The sequence below is a fragment of the Ovis aries genome, chromosome 2 (genome assembly GCF_016772045.2).
Source record: "Ovis aries strain OAR_USU_Benz2616 breed Rambouillet chromosome 2, ARS-UI_Ramb_v3.0, whole genome shotgun sequence".
NCBI lineage: Eukaryota > Metazoa > Chordata > Mammalia > Artiodactyla > Bovidae > Ovis > Ovis aries.
In genome coordinates this window covers 150,154,693-150,175,579 of record NC_056055.1, presented here as the reverse complement: position 1 = coordinate 150,175,579, position 20,887 = coordinate 150,154,693, and the positions used below count along the sequence as shown (strand labels likewise).

General features: G+C 36.6%; 1 protein-coding gene across 29 annotated transcripts in view; it reads right to left on the bottom strand.

Moving 5' to 3' along the window:
• Positions 1-20,887, bottom strand: part of BAZ2B (bromodomain adjacent to zinc finger domain 2B) — a 325,416-nt gene that overhangs the window by 247,531 nt on the left and 56,998 nt on the right. For all 29 annotated transcript variants that reach the window (XM_042244893.1, XM_042244899.1, XM_042244894.1 and 26 more), the window contains exon 2: positions 1,230-1,272. The gene's annotated coding sequence lies outside the window, so the exon portion shown is untranslated. The remainder of the gene's footprint in view (positions 1-1,229; positions 1,273-20,887) is intronic.

The window sequence follows — 20,887 nt, the reverse complement described above, 5'->3', positions numbered from 1 at the left end:
TGAACACTACCTCTCTTCCTGAAATTCTTGAATTGAAACAGTTGCAATTAAATGTTCTCTTAATATTACTCTAAAAATGTACTGAGGGTCGGCATTTTTTAATTTAAAAAAATACCTCTTTCATTCGATGTCAATTTTAACTTCCTTGATTGTAAAACAAGATGCATAACAGAAGGATGCTAAAGAAAAATGTTAATATTTTGCTGTAAACCATTAGGGCCATAAAGTTCTGATTAAGAAAAAACCAACAAGCAAAGAGCTACAAACCAGAGATATTTAAAATGCTCCCTTAGGAAAATGAATGAACACACCATAAAAATCTGTAGACTCTATGAGGATGATAAAGCCTTTAAAAATACAATAAAAGCTCTTCCTAGACTCTAAAAAATGTTAAATTTAACAAATGAACCAGTTTTCAAAAAAAATGTTAAAACATAAAGATTATATATATACAAATAACATTTCTGATAATTACTGCTTCTAATGAACAATTAAAATAGGATTAAAGAAGCAGACTCACTGAATAAATAATATACTCAAATTTTTTCCTCTGTTATTTAAAAGGTGTTTTCAAAAATGCTGTAAAATTTCATTACTGCAATTCAGATTTTATTAGTTAGAATTTTCTAATAATATAGATCAAAACCCTGGATAAAGTTTTTCTTTATGTAGCATATTTCCTTATACACAGTAGAAATTAACATTTTAAAATTAAAAAGGAAAAGTATCTGTTTCTTAAGAAAACTATCCTTTTGAACAACTCTCCATATTTGGAAGACTATACATCAATGAAAATTTTAATAAAGAAGTTTAAGAATCCTTTCAAGAATGCTGTTTTCACAGTCATTCGTAATATGTCCAAGTAATTTTATTTTTATAATCTTTTTCCTAATGTGGAGTCACCTCAAATATTTTGTACCATATTTTATAAAAACAAAACTAAATATGACGATTCAGGTTGTGATTATGATTCACACTGAAATATGTATATATAATTGGGCATATAATCTCAGTTATAAATTAAGGATAATTTTCATTTAAAGTGTTTAAAATCATTTAAAGAACTATTTAAATAAACTATAGTGTGTGAGATGTGAATTATTAAATGTAAATATTCAATTGGCTGTTGAAAGAGTAACAATTAAAAATTATAAATATTTTCTAACTTAATTCTCATTCTCAGAGAAAACGAAACATCTTTAAGAGTTTAATTATCATTTTAGTCTTACTGTGATCAGTGTGGTCAATCTTGTGACATCACTGTTGAGAAATCTGTAAGAGGAAAACAGAAATACATTCAGCTGAATCATATTTGAGTAAGTAGTTTCAAAAACTAAAAACTTTGTTTAGAATATTTGTCTGTCATGATTCCATAAGGTATTCTAAAATTATCAGGAAAAGCACAATTCAGTTCAGCTCAGTTCAGTCGCTCAGTTGTATCCGACTCTTTGAGACCCCATGAATCGCAGCACGCCAGGCCTCCCTGTCCATCACCAACTCCCGGAGTTCACTCAGACTCACGTCCATCGAGTCACTGATGCCATCCAGCCATCTCATCCTCAGTCGTCCCCTTCTCCTCCTGCTCCCAATCCCTCCCAGCATCAGAGTCTTTTCCAATGAGTCAACTCTTCGCATGAGGTGGCCAAAGTACTGGAGTTTCAGCTTTAGCATCATTCCTTCCGAAGAAATCCCAGGGCTGATCTCCTTCAGAATGGATTGGCTGGATCTCCTTGCAGTCCAGGGGACTCTCAACAGTCTTCTCCAACACCACAGTTGAAAAGCATCAACTGTTTGGCACTCAGCCTTCTTCACAGTCCAACTCTCACATCCATACATGACCACAGGAAAAACCAGAGCCTTGACTAGATGGACCTTAGTCGGCAAAGTAATTGGCATGACACAAATAAGCATAAAACACCTAGAGTTTATTTATAGGTCATTATTTCTTATTAGCATGGCAAATTATGTTTCATTTGTAATCAACAACACCCCCAGAGTAAACATATTAATAAATAAACAATAGGTCACTCAGGTTAGTTTTATTTGTTTTCAAATATTTACTAAGAAGAGAATCACAATGTCTTAAATATACTGTAAAACAAATGACAGATACGTATCCTTTTTTTTCTATGATTAGATCAGCTGCTCAGTCTATGCCCAAAACATGATCTACTACTTATTATCAATCAACAGGAGAAACTCTGCATTGCAGGCTGATTGTTTACCAGATGAGTTACCAGGGAAGCTTAAGAATACTGGAGTTGATAGCCCAGTATCCCTTCTCCAGGGGTCTTCCTGATCCAGCAGTTGAACTGGCCTCTCCAGTACTTCAAGCAGATTCTTTACCAGCTGAGCTACCAGGGAAGCTTAAGAATACTGGAGTTGATAGCCCAGTATCCCTTCTCCAGGGGTCTTCCTGATCCAGGAGTTGAACTGGCCTCTCCAGTACTTCAAGCAGATTCTTTACCAGCTGAGCTACCAGGGAAGCTTAAGAATACTGGAGTTGATAGCCCAGTATCCCTTCTCCAGGGGTCTTCCTGATCCAGGAGTTGAACTGGCCTCTCCAGTACTTCAAGCAGATTCTTTACCAGCTGAGCTACCAGGGAAGTAATTTAAGGTGAGCTTTTAAATGTTTAGTGTTTAAAAGTAACACAACATTAATGGTGTTTTAAGATTCATAATTAGCTTTCATTACTATTTCATTCCCTCATAAGAATTCCTTCAAAGTGGGAAAGAGGTATTTCTCATTATACACTCAGGAAAACAGACGCTGGAGAGGATACACGACTTGCCCAAGCACACAGAACTGAGTTTCTCTTGGTTCCTTTTTCTGTCTCACACCTCCCACCCAATCCATCCTGCCAACCATTCTTCCTCATTCTGTCCTTATTACTGCTCTCTACCTCACTAGTTAAAGATATTGCTCTCCTATATCACTAGTTTACTCTACTGTCCTTAACTCAGTGACAAATGTATCAGCTCACATCACTCCCTCACTCAAAACTGTCCAATGGCTTTTCCATCAAATTAGGATATAATCTGTAATACCTACCATGGCCTATTAGTCTCTCTGTCACCTGGTTTCCTGACTACAACTTCTGTCACTCTCTCCTCACTATGTTCCAGTCACAGTGACCTTTTTGATATTCCCCAAATATACCAAACCTGTCCCTCTTCAGGGCCTTGACATTTGCTCTTCTCTCAGCCTGGAGCAATTGTTCCCTGTATCTTTACAAGACTGGCTTTCTTACTTCATTCAGTCTGATAAAAATGTCAGTTCCTCAGAGAAGCCTTCTCTTACCATCAGAGACTGTTTTTCAGCTGCCAGCTCTGTAAGAGAAGATCATGGGAACACTAGTATAATACTTGGAACCCAACAACTACTCAAGAAAGAGCTGCTGAATGAATGACTGAACAATTACTTGTTGATTTCTTACTGCATCTAGCACTATGCCCAGAGGGACATATAAATGGAAATGCTTACAATTTCTATTTAAGAAAAATATGCCATAACAACTTTGTATGCATTTTTAAAAATCACTGCAGGGAGAATTTGGGAAGTTCAAAAAAAAATGGGCAAAGCAGAAAGTGGTGTGAAAGTGGGTACAATGAGTTACAGGTGTGACATAATGACGGTCTGGACAGTGAAGATGAGTACAGACAGAATGGGAAACCCAAGCAACATCTTACATGGAGAAATAAGAGGAATTCACGTTAAACTAAGTACAGGAACAAGGACATTAGAGAATGAAAGATTATTGGGGATACAATGAAAGAAACCTGCAGTGGTGGAGTAGAGTGACTTTCATGTTGGACAATAAATAAACCCAATGTTACCAGAGGCTATTCAAATGGAGACAATTCTCAACAGTAGGTAGAAATTGTGACTTAGAATAGTCCAAGATTTAAAAAATGAGTCATATAAAAAAGTACAATTCAAGTCAAGAGAGTGGATGAGTTCACCAAGGAAATGAATATAAAGTAAAGACAGACCATTAAGCAGAATTTGGGGAATACTTATAAATAAGGCTTGAGCTTCCCTGGTAGCGCAGCTGGTAAAGAATCTACCTATAATGCAGGAGACCCTGGTTTGATTCCTGGATCGGGAAGATCTCCAGGAGAAGGGATAGGCTACCCACTCCAGTATTCTGGGGCTTCCCTGGTGGCTGAGATGGTAAAGAATCTACCTGCAAAGCGAGAGACCTGGGTTCAATCCCTGGGTTGGGAAGATCCCCTGGAGGAGGGCATGGCAATCCACTCCAGTATTCTTGCCTGAGAATCTCCATGGACAGAGGAGCCTGGTGAGCTGCAGTCCATGGGGTTCCAAAGAGTTGGACATGACTGAGCAACTAAGCATGCATAAGTAAAGTTCATAGGAAGCAAGAGAGGTGAAAATGTCTTGTGTTTTGTTATTTTTTAAGTTCAAGAAATAGAGAAACGAAAAATACACTGAGGGCAAAAGAGGAAAGATTATCAAGATGGAGAACATGTTAGTTTTAAATTATGCATGGGTGGATAAGAGAATATAAGACAGGAAATTAATTCTCTCTGAACTACCCATGCTCCCACCATATCATATCAGATCAGAAGCATATAGATGGAACACTTTACTCTCTGAATCCAAAGACCTGCCTTCAGGGAACTTCTGTATGCTTTCAACTTCAATCAATACCAAAAAAACAAGCTTGTGATGGTAAAGAGTCAACACAAAAAGTCTTATGAAAGAACCAATGATACTTTATACAAAACTCTAAATTTAAAAAGATATTAAATATTTTTAAATAGCTACATTCAAATAATATAAGTGAATAAAAAGATAAATGTTCCATTTTATTATTTCGGGAAAAAAAAACAACAAGATAATTAAGACTAAATATACGGTGTAAAATGCTACTTGATTTAAAATCCTAGTCCTCAAAGTATAAAAACCTAACAGAGACACTCTTTCATCATGATAGCAATTTTTACACATAACTTACCAGGTATTTGCAAATACATGAGGAAAAAACATTTGAAATTAAAACGACACTAGAGGGTAAAGCCAGACAAAACTTCTAATAAAAACCCTGGGTGGCTTTTATAATCAAGGTAATTTTTTAGAAATCATCTTAACACTAGGAAATATATTCAAATTAGACATATTATTAAAAAGTAGCAATACATTTTATGAAAACATAATTCAACTAATGTATTGGTTATGTATTTTCCCCCTACAAGCCACCATTTTAGTAAATACAGAGAAAATCTCAACTATATTTACCCTCAGAAAACATCTAATAATGTTAAAGTGTGGGAAAAGAATCTTAAGTTACAATCATGTTTCCATTAATTAGGATGAAACTATTTTTCTTCTTTCTCTGCCCCCAAATGGAAAAAGTCTTTCCTTATGTAACGAATTTTAGCTTTACCTTCACTTGATAACCCTACCTTAAGTTTCAATATACAAAAAGTCAGGATATTTATCCATACCTAACTAACCCTTATTGGAGAAGGCAATGGCACCCTACTCCAGTACTCTTGCCTGGAAAACCCCATGGATGGAGGAACCTGGTGGGCTGCAGTCCATAGGGTCGCAAAGAGTCTGACACGACTATGAGACTTCACTTTCACTTTTCACTTTCATGCACTGGAGAAGGAAATGGCAACCCACTCCAGGGTTCTTGCTTGGAGAATCCCAGGGATGGGAGAGCCTGGTGGGCTGCCATCTATGGGGTCGCACAGAGTCAGACACGACTGAAGCAATTCAGCAGCAGTAGCAGCAGCAACTAACTCTTACAGCAAAAAGTAAAGAGGAACTAAAAAGGCTCTTGAAAGTGAAAGAGGAGAGTGAAAAAGTTGGCTTAAAACTCAACATTCAGAAAATAGATGGGGAAACAGTGCAAAACAGTGTCAGACTTTATTTTGGGGGGGTCCAAAATCACTGCAGATGGTTGCAGCCATGAAATTAAAAATGCTTACTCCTTGGAAGGAAAATTATGACCAACCTAGAGAGCATATTCAAAAGCAGAGACATTACTTTGCCAACAACGGTCTGTCTAGTCAAGGCTATGGTTTTTCCAGTGGTCATGTATGGATGTGAGAGCTGGACTGTGAAGAAAGCTGAGTGCCAAAGAATTGATGCTTTTGAACTATGGTGTTGGAGAAGACTCTTTAGAGTCCCTTGGACTGCAAGGAGATCCAACCAGTCCATCCTAAAGGAAATCAGTCCTGGGCGTTCATTGGAAGGACTGATGCTGAAGCTGAAACTCCAATACTTTGGCCACCTCATGTGAAGAGTTGACTCATTGGAAAAGACTCTGATGCTGGGAGGGATTGGGGGCAGGAGGAGAAGGGGATGACCGAGGATGAGATGGCTGGATGGCATCACTGACTCGATCGACGTGAGTCTGAGTGAACTCCGGGAGTTGGTGATGGACAGGGAGGCCTGGTGTGCTGCGATTCATGGGGTCGCAAAGAGTCGGACTCGACTGAGCGACTGAACTGAACTTACTGAAAAGATTTAAAGGAATAAATGAATTAAAAAATCTGACATTTTCTCATCCTACTCAATCTGTACACAGAAATACATGCTGCGTGTGTGCATGCTATCGCTTCTGTCATGTCCAACTCTGGGCTACCCCGTGGACTGTAGCCCACCAGGGTTCTCTGTCCAAGGGATTCTCCAAAGCAAGAATATTGGAGTGGGTTGCCATGCCCTCCTCCAGGGGATCTTCCTGACCCAAGGATCAAACCCATGTCTCTTATGTCTCCTGCATTGACAGGTGGGTTCTTTACCACTGTGTTAGTTGCTGAATCGTGTCCAACTCTGCGACTCCATGGACTGTAGCCCACCAAGTTCCTCTGTCCATGGAATTCTCCAAGCAAGAATACTGGAGTGAGTTGCCATTTCTTTTTCCAGGGGATCTTCCCAACCCAGGGATTAAACCCGAGTCTCCTGCAATGCAGGCAGAGTCTTTACCATCTGAGCCAGCAAAAGTCCATCTTTACCACTAGCACCTTCATTTAAAGTATTAGTCACTGAAATATTTAATCATTCATTTATAAATCAATTTAATGTTTTCTCTGTATTCTATGTTCTTTTCAAGGTGTGGTTATATAATAAAACTTACCTCTAAAATATATAAATGAAAAGTAATCTCATAAACCATATGCTACTTGGAGGCTATTTCAGTGTTGTAAACTTGTATTACAGCATGGAAAGTCTGTGACTATCATTCATTTTTTAGAGGATCACAACTATGCAGAATTTGGCATATGTTTCTAAGGTTAATAACAAACTTTATAAAAATCTAAACATGTTTCTATCATCATCTAGCTCTTTCAAATCCTATGCATTATTGTTCTTTTCTATTACTTGGGGAAATTCTTTGGTAGGAAAAAAAATCACATACTTTGATAAGCAATACTTTGGAGGGAAATGATATTATAAATAACAGGGATCTATAATCTGAGAAAACTGGTAAAAATGTGATCTACCACTAGTGGAACACAGTATCAATATCCATGGGATGTGGTCTCCATATCCTACAGATAAGAGAAAGTACTGACTGTACTATGCCACTTTATATAAGAGACTTGAGCCTCCATGGATTATGATATCCATAACAAGTCCTAGAATCAATTCCCCACTGATATCATGGGACAAAGCTGTCCAATGAAACAATGCAAAATGAAAAAGTTGAATATCTGCACTGTCCAATACCTAGCCCATAGCCAAATATGCCTGAGTACTTGTGATATGGTTAGTGACTTTTACATATTAATTTAAATTTAAATATCAACATGTAGCTACTATCATATTAAACAGCACAACTAGGCATTTCTGAAACTATACTAAGGTCAAAGTGTAAATGATCCTTCTAAAATATTTGAAAATTTATTTTCTTTCTTTTTTTTTGTTAGACATAACCCTCAACCATGTTGGATAGGATATGTTCCATTCAGGGACATTGCTCCAAATTTGGAGGCAAATTATCTTCAAATAACTTTCAAGTTTATGTTGAGTGGAAAAGAAGGTCTATTTTATTGCAGAATTCTTGATGAATCATATTGCCTGTAAGAGGAAATAGTCTTGGGTTTGGAGAGCTGAGTTTTAAATCTCTTTAAATTTAAATCTAAATCAGCTGGGTAGATGCGGTTTACTTCATTTATTCATGCACTGTTATGACTAAAACCTCAACCAAATTTAGAAAAAAAGAAATTCATTTTATTAACAATTTTAATAGTCCTGATCCTGGGAACTTCTTTTGACAACAATTATTTTCCCTCTCTTATTATGTTTTAAGAAAAAAATATGAGCAAGCTTTAACAAAAAGACCCATGTAATATGGTATGCATGAAAGAAGTCTTCTGTCTAATCTAGAGTGGACATACAAATAGAAGATTTTATATAACATGAATAGAAGTTTTGTTAAACAGTTTTGTCAAATTATGAAAACACAAATCAATTTAATACTTGAAAAGCAACAAAGCTCTGAAGTGATAGAAATCATTTCCTAGTCTGTACAAACAGTGACTATGGTGGTGTCTGGCTAAAAGTTGTTTTCCTGATTTAGTGGGGGGAATATAGCAAAGGTAGAGAAAGGAAAGAAAGCAAGCAGCTTGAACAGACAGGACCAATTCCAAGCAGTGTTTGGAGCATAATATTCACTGAATAGGCTTTCCTATTGGTTGGTTCAGTGGGAAAGAATCCGCCTGGAATGTAGGTTCAGTCCCTGGGGTGGGAAGATCCCCTGCAAAAGGAAATGGCAACTCATTCCACTATTCTTGCCTAGAAAATCCCATGGACAGAGGAGCTTGCTTGAGCTTCATTCAGTCCATCACCATGGGGTCAAAAAAGAGTCAGACATGACTTAGTGACTAAGCAATAACAACAAATTCAGTGAATGCTTTCTGTCCTCAGTTTCACCTGTAAGTGTAAACAGGGTAGTCAGTAAAATATTAGATGTCCGTCTTCCCTTAATATTCAGAGAAGCTGTGAAGGCTGGGGTTCCAATGATTTCTGCCACTGCACATTAACCCATGTCTATTAATCCAGTCCCTCCTAGACACCAAGGGATGACTGTAATTCAATACCTGCTGTTGGAAATAACCAGAAACCCACTATCTACTCTAAAGATACCAGGAAGTTCAAAGTGATAACACTATAGACTCCCAAGAGCGAAGTCTGGAAATACAGCCAATGAGAGTTTCGAATTTTTATTTATTGGCTGTGCCAGGTCTTAGTTGAGCCTCGCGAACTCCTAGCTGTGGCATGTGGGATCCAGCTCCCCTACCAGGGATTGAAACCAGGCCCCCTGAGTTGGGAGCATGGAGCCATAGTCACTGGGCTGCCAGGAAAGTCCCAGTTTCTCATTTTCCACCAAACTTTGTCATATCACAACTGAAACAAAGTGAGCTTCCCTTCTGCTCTAATTATTAAAGAAAACCAAAAGCAGAAACAAAATATGTTGTATATCTCTTCAAGGTTTTAAAGAGATGATTGACCACGGTTCTAACTTTTGTCACTCTTTCCCATACTACTTCTCTCTTCAGCTAAACAAATACTACTTTAGGTAAAACTAAACATGAACAGATGGCGTTTTAAAAAGCACTTCTTGGAGAAAACTCTAGTTTGAAAAGATACACGCACCCCCATGTTCATAGCAGCATTATTTACAATGGTCAAGACATATTAGCAACCTAATGGACAGATGAATAGATAAAGATTCGGTACACACACACACACAATGAAATACTGCTCAGCCATAAAAAGAATGAAATAATGCAATCTGCAGCAACATGGATGGACCTAGAGATTATCACAGTAAATGAAATGAGACAGACAGAAAAAGACAAATAATATATCATATCACTTCTATGTTGAATCTAAAAAAAAAAAGGATGCAAATGAATTTATGGAACAGAAATAGACTCAAAACAAACTTATGGTTGTGCTGTGTGAGATGTGCTAAGTCGCTTCAGTTGTGTCCAGCTCTTTGCGACCCTATGGACAGTAGCCTTCCAGGTTCCTCTATCCTTGGAATTCTCCAGGAAAGAATACTAGAGTGGGTTGCCACTTCCTACTCCAGGGGATTGGGAAAGATGGGACATGGATATTTTAGGAGTTTGGGATTAACAGATACACACTACTATATACAAAACAAACAAATAATAAGGTTCTGCCATATAGCACAGGGCACTATATTCAATATCTTGTAATAATCTATAAAGGAAGACAATGTGAAAAAGAATATATATGGATACTTTGCTGTATACCAGAAACTATCACAATATTATACACCAATGATGCTTCAATAAAAATAAATATAAAATAAATCAAATTAAAAAGCATTTCTTGTATTATCAATGATTTTACATTTCTTATGAAATAAAATTACATTTATGGAGCTTCCTTGGCTGCCTAGTGGTTAAGATTTCATGCTCCCAGTGCAGGGGGCCCGGGTTCAATCCCTTGTCAAGGAACTAAGATCTCGTGTGCTGCATGATGTGACCAAAAAAAAAAAAAAAATTAACTTCCATTAATTACTAAAATAAGAGAAATAATTTTACTATCCTTACTACAAAAGCTATCACTCCCTCAATATATATCATATCCTTCATGCGCAACATTTGTCCTTAATGTTCTGTGTGACTGAAACCTCTCTAAAAGGTATAATTCTCATAGGTTAACTCACAAAACTTTAAAACAACTAACATAAGCCTTATTACAATGAAGTTTAGCTAGAGCTCAAATACTGGAGATGGAAACGGCAACCCACTCCAGAAGACAGGGGAGCCTGGTGGGCTGCCGTCTATGGGGTCGCACAGAGTCAGACACGACTGAAGCAACTTAGCAGCAACAGCAGCAGCAGAGCTCAAATAGTAACTTCATAATCTTGCTGATAATAAAATCCATGAAACAAAGCACAACTGGCTATTAGATTTGGTGAATTTTTTTAAGCATATATAAAGCTGGATCTTTTTCTAAAGTTTACCACCCTATTGTTTCAACATTAATTAATACTTCTCAAAATCTTTACTCCCTAGTTCATGGGTTTCTGCTTTAGGGCCATAAATGGGCACCCAGTAGAGGAAGAAAGTGGTAAACAGGTGTTGAAATCTCTTTGAGGCTAGTATATATACAATATCCAAAAATGAACTGATCACTTGGGTGAAGTAATATAATGCAGGGCTTCATTTAAGAAAAATTATATGCTGTTTTGGCTATATTTTTATTTCTCTAAGTTTTTTTTTTTTTAGGGAATTCAATTCAAATTTCAGCAACAGAGAGGTAAAGTTTTTGAAGGATTACTATTAACTAAAGTAAAATACATTATTTAAAATTATGGGGAAATTTTAGTTTTTATCAAAATTAGAATCCATCTTAGTCTGGTCAACAAATGCCAAATCAAAATTTTCCACTGATAAACTGCCTTGAAAAAAACCACCTCACTTGAGCAAGCCAGCATAGCTCTATAAAGGTTTCATATACTATAGCTAAAAGACTTAAATGAAACTATTCCATCCCAAACCCTTAAATATCCAATTCAAATTAAGGCTATGAAGACTTGGTACAGCAATTAAGCAATTTAACAACAATAAAAAAAAATATTAGATACAACCACCAAAGTTGCCATCACTAACAAATAACTAAATTTCAGATAACATACATTTTACTCTGTTAAAAGAACTTTGCTGTGAATACTTAGGGATATTAAGTAATCATTACTACTATTTCATTTTTTCTGAGAACTCTTAAAATGATTCCATTAAAAAGAAATCTGGTCTAATGGTGTCAACAAAATGTTACATTACCCTGGTCTACTTTTAGAATTTTGGCATACATACATAAGATAACTTAGGCAATCTCTTAGTACTTCAGTTTGCCATACCATAATTATCAACTTCATAGGGATGTTGTGAACTTTTACTTAATTGTGCTTATAAAACTTTCTGAGGTACACAGATGAAAGAGAAGTATAAGGCTCAGATGCAATTATTGCTATATACTTGATGGGGGAAAAAAAAAACACTTAAAAGCATTTAATAGTAACAACATGGATGAGATGGAGAACACTAGGGTAGGAAAAAGTTTGGTGATGGTGGTGGTGATAGAAAGTACAATGAGGATGTAGAAGCAGCATATATGAACAACGCTTTGAAGGAGTTTTGCTATTAAAAATTGTAGAGAAACAGCACTGTCGCTTGAGGGGGATGTGAGATCTTGAAAGGTTTTGTATTAAAATAGAGGAATACTACAGTAAATTGATATGCTGATGAGAAGGATTTAGGGAAGTAAAATTGCTGATAGGGAAAATTACAAAAGTAAAATCAATGATTACTAAGCACCTAGTAAATGTATAAATCTGTTCATACTGCTGGAAATGCAAAGACAATAAATATAAGATATGAACTAATTTAATAATTCTATGGCAACTATATTAAAAATCACAGGGGAAGACACTTTCTCCTTTCTTTTACGCTCTGTCGTGTCCGACTCTTTGCGACCCCGTGGACTGTAGCCCACCAGGCTCCTCTGTCCATGGGATTCTCCAGGCAAGAATGCTGGAGTGGGGTGCCATTTCCTTCTCCAGGGGATCTTCCCAACCCAAGGATCGAACCCAGGTCTCCTGCATTGCAGACAGACGCTTTAACCTCTGAGCCACCAGGGGAAGACACTACATATAATTAAATTAAAACTTCTTTAGAAGCAATATTATTTGTAATAGAGGCTGTCAGGCTAAAAATATGAAAGCAATGTTGACAAATTTTATGATGTGACAGCAATGTCCTTCTAAACTAAACATGTGCAGCTTCACAGGATAGAAATAATGCCATACACAGCTCCTATTTGGTTATGCACACTGAGGCTTAAATAGGATCAATATTAGACAAAAAGTAAAGCCAGCGATTTCAAAACACATATCCACTACACTTTCCTTTTTCCCTCCTCTGTATTGACCCATCTCCATTTTTGGATTTCCAGCACCACTCTATTCTATTACTTATCATTCTATTCAAAACTGAAAGCACTTCATATTATCAATCAATTATACAAATGTTTATCATTTCCAAAGTTCCATTCTTTCTGCCTATTAATTGTTGTTTTTCTTCAGTCACCAAGCTATGCTCGACTCTTCACGACACCATGGATAGCAGCATGCCCGGTCTTCCTGTCCCCCACCATCTCCTGGAGTTTGTCCATTTTCCCTTGCCTCCTTAAAAAAGTTAATTTGAAAGTTATAAAGACAATTACTAATTATATATTAGTGTAAATTAATGTAGATAAGTTGCTCAAACACATTTGCATTTCAGGCTTTCTTCCCTCTAATCACAGCATCCTTTATCTCTGTATATTTTCATATTGTGACCTAGTCTAAAATATGAAGTAATATACTAATTAGGTACATAATATTCATTATAAAAATAAGAACTTGAGAATGAGAAAAGTTAAGACTGGGCCAAGAGGTTAGTTTCAAAACTGCAAGCCATAAGGCCCTGTACTCTTTGTTACTGAAGGACGGAACATATGTCTTTCACTTTCCTGGTAACCGATGCAAAAATAAAATGACTGTCATAAACAACTTTTGTTTGTATGTGTATATTATTCACAGTATTTATAAAGTGAAAAGAAATTATCTTAAAGAAAGCGCAGCTCTTTTTTTTTACTGTGACCTGAGGAAAGTCATTCTATTGAGCAGTCAAAAATATTCCAGTAATAAACAAAATAATGAGTTTTCAAGGACTATTTCTTTTTTTTGATTATTTATTCATGTATTTACTTTTGGTTGTGTTGGGTCTCCGTTGCTGAGTGCTAGCTTTCTCTAGCTGCAGAGAAGAGCAGGGTCTACTCTTCACTGTGGTGTGTGGGCTTCTCACTGTGGTGCCTTCTCTTGTTGCAGAGCACAGGCTCCAGGCAGGTGGGCTCAGAATTGGTGGTGTGTGAACTCCAGGGTGCATGGGCTTCCATAGTTGTGGCACAGGGGTTTAGTAGCCACATGTCACTGACTCGACTGTGGGCTCACACTTGTTGTGGCACATAGGTTTTAGTTGCTCTGCAGCACGTGGAATCATTCCAGATCAAGAATCAAACCCAGCTCCCCTGCACTGGCAGGTGGATCCCTATCTCCTGTACCAGCAGAGAAGTCTCTGAAGGGCAGTTTCTTTTTACTTCCCTCAGAGACTGGCCTTTGGCATCATACGAGAAGAGCATTTAAGCACCTAAAGCAATATGGTTCAATAATGTCACACATGAGTCTAATAAGAGATGAACTATACAGAGTGATAGTCTTCATGTGTAGGGAACAAGGTATAAGGAAGGTTGAAAAGCGCTTGCAAACGAGACTCTCAACCAGGGCTGAACATTCTTGCAAATGAGACGTTCAGCTAAGAATCCTCTGTTTGTTCCCGTGGGAAAAGAACATTTCTTGCACACAAGGATGTTTCTCTGATTCCTCAAAAGGAACAGACCCAGGGACAAAACGGATACTAAGTAGATAAGGAAGTTCCCCAAAACAAAGTCTTAGCTGCAGTAAATAAGTTAAGGTAAAGGTTATCTTGCCCTGCGCCTGCGCACTGTATAGTCACTAAATCATAGTGCTTGGCAACTTGCCCTGTAGATTGTTGTGCAAAAGATATAAAATAAAGCAGCTCTAAGAAGCAAGGAGTTAAAGTAAAAAGATTCAAACCACTCTGCAGTGTTGGTCTTTCATTCCGTCGCCAGGATTCATGTTTTTCTTTTCCCAAATATTAAAATTTTAGAAACCACAATGAATTTTTTGGACAGATAAAATTTACGTAACAACAAAATTTGCCATTTTAAACTATAAAATTCAGGTTTTAGTATATTCACAATCTTGTACACCCATCACCATTATTTAATTCTAGAATATTTTCATCACTCCAGAAAAGACACCATACCAATTAAGTACTCATCACCCATTTTTCTCTCCACTCTCCCTCCCACCCTCTGGTAACCACTGATCTGTCTCTATGAATTTGCCCATTCTGGACATCTCATACAAGTGGAATCATATAATGTATGACGTTTCCTGTCGGTCTTCTTTCATTTAGCATAATGTTTTCACAGCTCATCCATATCGTGACTTATGTCAGTACTTCATTACGTTGTGTGGCTGAATAATATCCCATTATATGCACACTTTATTTATCCATTCATCAGTTAATAAACATTTTGGTTGTTTCCACCTTGGGGCTATTATAAATAACACTATGAATATTCATGTACAAGTTTTTATGTGGATATAAATTTTCAGTTCTCTTAGATATATACCTAGAAATATAAGTTGGTCATATGGTAGCTCTCTGTTTACCTTATTAATTGAAAAACTATTTTCCAAAGTAGCTGCACTATTTTTTACATTCCCACAAACAGTATATGAGACTTCCATATACTCCAACCTCGCCAACACTTATCTTTCATTGTTTTTGTCTTTTTATAGTTCTCTTAGTAGATATGAAGTATTATCTCATTGTGTTTTGATTTGCATTTCCTGATGCTGTACACCTTTTCAAGTGCCTACTGGCATTGTATACATTCTTTAGAGAAACGTTAAAATCTTTTGCCCTGTCTTTAATTGGTTTCTTTATCATCTCTGTTGTGGAGTTCACACTATGAACACTGTTGTGTTCATAACGAAATTTTAAAGATTGTGATCTGTTACCAGTTTTTAAAATGAGTGACAAAACATAAAAGAATATAATTTGTGAAAATGAAGATTGCAGATTAAAACTATTAACACCTGGTAGCAGAAAACACATCTTGATATTATAAGGATCTACTGTATAACATACATCAATGTCAAACTAAATCCTTTAACTGCTTGCAAATTCTCTTCCTCCTCAACACCAAATGTACTACTACGTAGTTAATAAACAGTTGTTGTCCATAAAGAAGCATACTGTTTTAACATTCACAAAACCTGGCAACTGTTAAATAATCAGAAAATAAGGTGGATATTAAAACAATTTGAAAGAGTTCAAAAGAAAGTAACAAAAGAAATAGAGTTTGAAAAGTAAAAGCACATAAAACTTGCATGTTCACTGAGTTCTTATGCAGACTGAAAAGCTTAAAAAAATAAAAGTTCTCCTGGAGCTTTAAAGGCAATGTTAGTTTGATTTATCCAGCAACATTCAAAAACATGCCAATCCCTATATAACTCTGTTCTGAGTAGGTAACATTTTTCTTTAAAGTTCTAGGAACAGAATGGGCTTACCAGGTGGCATAGCAGTAAATAATTCATCTGCCAGTTCAGGAGACTCAAGTTTGATCCCTGGGTCAGGAAGATCCTCTGGAGTAGAAAATTGCAACCCACCCCAGTATTTTTGTCTGAAAACTTCCAAAGACAGAGGAGTCTGGTGGGCTACTCTGTGAAGTCACAAAGGGTCGGACATGACTGAGCACTGTGGACAGCATTATGAATAGGAAGGAATAAGTACCTTATTGATCATTAAACTAGTTAACCAGATTCAGTCACCAGTCAGAATGTATAATAAAAAGGATGGTGAAAGCAACACTTCTGAGTTACCTGATTGTGAATCTTAGGAGCTAGAATTTTAAGCAAACACTGAATTTGCTAGGAGAAGAGGAAAAGATTATGCAAAGTTGCTAAGCATCATCACTTGAATACTTTTGTTGCTGTTGTTCAGCCACTCAGTCATGTTCAACTGTTTGTGATCCCATGGACTACAGCACAGCAGGCTTCCCTGTCCTTCATCATCTCCCAGAGCTTGTTCAAATTCATGTCCATTGAGTCGTGATGCCATCCAACCATCTCATCCTGTGTCATCCCCTTCTCCTGCCTTCAATCTTTCCCAGCATCAGGGTCTTTTCCAGTGAGTCAGTTCTTCACATCAGGTGGCCAAAGTATAGGAGCTTCAATGCAGCATCAGTCCTTCTAATGAATATTCAGGACTGATTTCCTTTAGGATGGACTGGTTGGATCTCCTTGCAGTCCAAGGGACTCTCAAGAGTCTTCTCCAACACCACAGTTCAAAAGCATCAATTCTTTGGCCTTCATCCTTCTTTATGGTCCAACTCTCACATCCACAAATGACTACTGGAAAAATCATACATAGCTTTGACTATATGGACCTTTGTCGGCAAAGTGATGTCTCTACTATTGAAAGTGCCTAGGTTTATCATAGCTTTTCTTCCAAGGAGCAAGTGTCTTTTTAATTTTATTGCTATAGTCATCATCTGCAGTGATTTTGGAGCCCAAGAAAATAAAGTCTTACTATTTCCATTGTTTGCCCATCTATTTGCCATGAAGTGATGGGACTACATACCATAATCTTAGTTTTGTAAATGTTGAGTTTTAAACCAGCTTTTTCACTCTCCTCTTTCACCTTCATCAAAAGGCTCTTTAGCCCTCAATATCTAAGTTTTATTAAATATAATTTTAATTGACTACTGTCATACTAAATAAATTTTATTATGCTATTTCCTCTTTTTTCCTTACATTAGGGTTTCTATAACCTACTCCCTAATAATATTTGGAATGCCAGGCAATGTTTATCAAGTAATAATTAAATATACATCATCATAACTCATAACAAGTAAGTGGTATCTTATATCTCTAACATATATTTGTGATATTATCAGTGATACATAATTATTACATATTAATACCATTCAGCTTTGTCCTCAAAACAATTTAAAATTATGGTTTAAATGAAAAATAGATTCTTGTTCTTAAAACTGCTAGTGAATTAAAGAAACCTTAAATTGTAATATATATTTCAAATATATAGCTGCCTTTAGTTTCTAACAATTAGGAAGCTAGCTATTCAGTATGAAATGATGACTATTTTTAGAGCAATTCAGAGACTAACCACCGGCAGGCTTCCCAGGTGATGCAAGTGGTAACAACCCAACTGCCAATGTAGGAGACATAACAGAGGCCAATTGATCCCTGGGTCAGGAAGACTCCCTGGAGGAGGGCATGGCAACCCAATCCAGTATTCTTGCCTGGAGAATCCCATGGACAGAGGAGTCTGGTGGGCTAAAGTCCCTGGGGTTGCAAAGAGTTGAACACAACTGAAGCAATTTAACACATACGCATGCACAAAATATGTAGACTGTGGTCTTCCTATTCCTATAATATATCTAAGCAAATGGGCAAAGAAGCTTCAGTAAAGACACAAAACAGACAATGCTAAACTTCTGTAATCATATACTTCATTAGCAAGTTTTCTAATATAAACCAGAAATAGTATAATAAGATGCAAATAAATGCCTGCTCTTTGAAACAGCTGGATTATTTAAGAGTTTTAAAAATAAAAATATTTAAAATTCTCATGATAAAAATGTATTTTTTGATTCAAAATTTAAACATAATTTCATGTGTCTATTTGCTTTACTGTCATAATATTTTTAAAATGCATGTAATTAAAAATGTCATCATTTAAAGCAATTAATTCCTCTGGGAGATAATTTTTTGGTTATCTACCTTATTTCAAAGTAGCCAGGTGAATACATATAGATACAAAAGAGGTCCATAATAAAATAATAGGCATTACATAGTGTCTAATACACATATAGGTTTACAGTACACATCTGTTAAACTAAGTTGAGTATTTTATCTGTCTCATCTTCCTGAGGTGCAATAACCAGTTATTTGGAGGATAAAGGTACTGGCTCTTTGGTTTAAAACTTAAAATGCGCTTACTTAGAAGTCAACTTCACTTTAGAAAATGGGCAATTTCATTCCAGCATTTTAAATAAAATTTCACTGCACAGAAAAGGACAAGAGATTTAAAACAAAACAAAAAAAAAAGTAGACTACTACTCTATTTGAAAATTTCCCCTATATACCACCCTAAGGGGATGGTGATTGTGTGTATGTGTGTGTGTGTGTGTGTGTGTGTGTGTGTGTGTGTGTGTGTGTGTGTGTGTGTGTGTTCTCAATCCCGTGGGATTCTCTGACCCCATGGACAGTGACACCACTTTAAATTACCTTCTTTCTGTCATTTATGCCAGCAGGACATTTCTTAATCTTTGTCTCTCTGTCTTCTTTCCTTTTGTCAAGTAAAAAGCAACTTCTTCCTGAAACCCTTTTCTAATTCTGTCACCTACCTTCAACCCCAGTTCCAACTCCCAGCACTCCTTGCAGCCTAGATGAGTACGGTAATCTTAATATCCAGAAAGACGTGGTACATATAAGTCCAAGAGATAAGACTAACTTATCTCATATTGTTAGGAATTTTTTTTTATTAGTACGTATCCTTTCACTAGAATTCAAGTTCCATATAAGCAATGGTTAGGTCTAATATACGGTCTTCTCTGGTACGTCAGTGGTAAAGAACCCACTTGCCAATGCAGGGGACATGGGTTCAATCCCTGGGTCGGAAAGATCCCCTGGAGAAGGAAATGAGAACCCACTCCAGTATTCTTGTCTGGGAAATTCCATGGACAGAGTAGCCTGTTGGGCTACATACAGTCCATGGGGATGCAAAAAGACTTGGACATGACTTAGTGACTAAACAACATCTAAAATATAATAGATGTTTGTGGTATAATAACAAATAAACATTTAGTCTATCTCTAAGAATGTCATTTATAGCTGGCATTGAAAGTGAGGGCAGTCTTACGGGACAGAAACCTCAATCTGTGGAATTTGTACTTATGAATAGTTTGTGTATAAAATAAATTAAATTCCTGGAGAACCAGTTGGTACTGGAAAATTGGAGAATGCATTGTTGTTTTGGTTTTTTTTTTGGGGGGGGGGGTAGTTGCGGAGAAACAGGGTTTCCCTGGGGGCTCAGTGGTAGAGAATCTGTTGGGCAATGCAAGAGACACAGTATAAATCCCTGGTCCAGGAAGATCCCACGTCCTGAAGCAAATAAGGCTGCATGCCACAACTTCTCAGCCTGTAAAGTAGAGTTCACGAGCCACAACTACTGAGCCCATGTGCTGTAACTACTGAAGCCCAGATACCTAGAGCTGAACCCCACAACAAAAGAAGCCACCTCAATAAGAAGACCGTGTACCACAACAGAGAGAAGTCCCTGCTCACTGCAACTAGAGAAAGCCTGAGCAACAACGAAGAACCAGCACGGCCAAACATAAATAAATTATTAAAACAAAAAACACCAAAAATTATACTCAATACATTTCCTATGGACCAATGAAGGAGTGAAAACCAAATAAAAAGGAAGTAAATAACGCATTTATTAACATGTATAGTTATTTTGTATCACTTTTTACAGTTTAATTTTCCTTTTTTCTATTCCTTTATAACCAGTTTTTCCATGTAGATAATGCTTGCTTTTATCATTTGTTTGTTTTAATATAAGCACTTTCTTTTAAACTGATTATTACTTTCAAATTTACCAAAAGTTATACCAAAACATATTATCAAAAGCAAAAATCTGATTCTCCTTTATGAAAGAGAATTTACCATGGGTTAAGTCTGACTTACCTACCTTTTATATTATTTATCAAGAGCAACTTAAGAATAAGGATTGTGTTTCCAAGAATCTTCTTTTCCAGAGATTAACAGAGTACTGGGACAAGAAGGTTACTTACCAACTAGCTGGAAGAGAAAAAGAAATATTGTGGAAGAAAAAAGTTATGGATCTTACTACAAAACTAGGGGGGAAAAAAGAACTGGATGGGAGAGAGGAATAAGGAGTAGACTGAATTTGGCTAAAGAATATTTTAAGTAGATCTCAAGAAAGTAATTTCAGATTAAAACAAACAAACAAAAAAACCTGAAAGGTTAACAAGACCACACAGAAGTAAAACATGAAAGGAGAATCTGATGCAAGAAATCTGATAGTAAGAGACCAAGAGCTGCTAAAACAATCTTGAAAAAAAAAAGTCAGAGGGTTCACACTTTTTGCTTTCAAAACTTACTACAGATCTACACCAATCAAAGCAGTG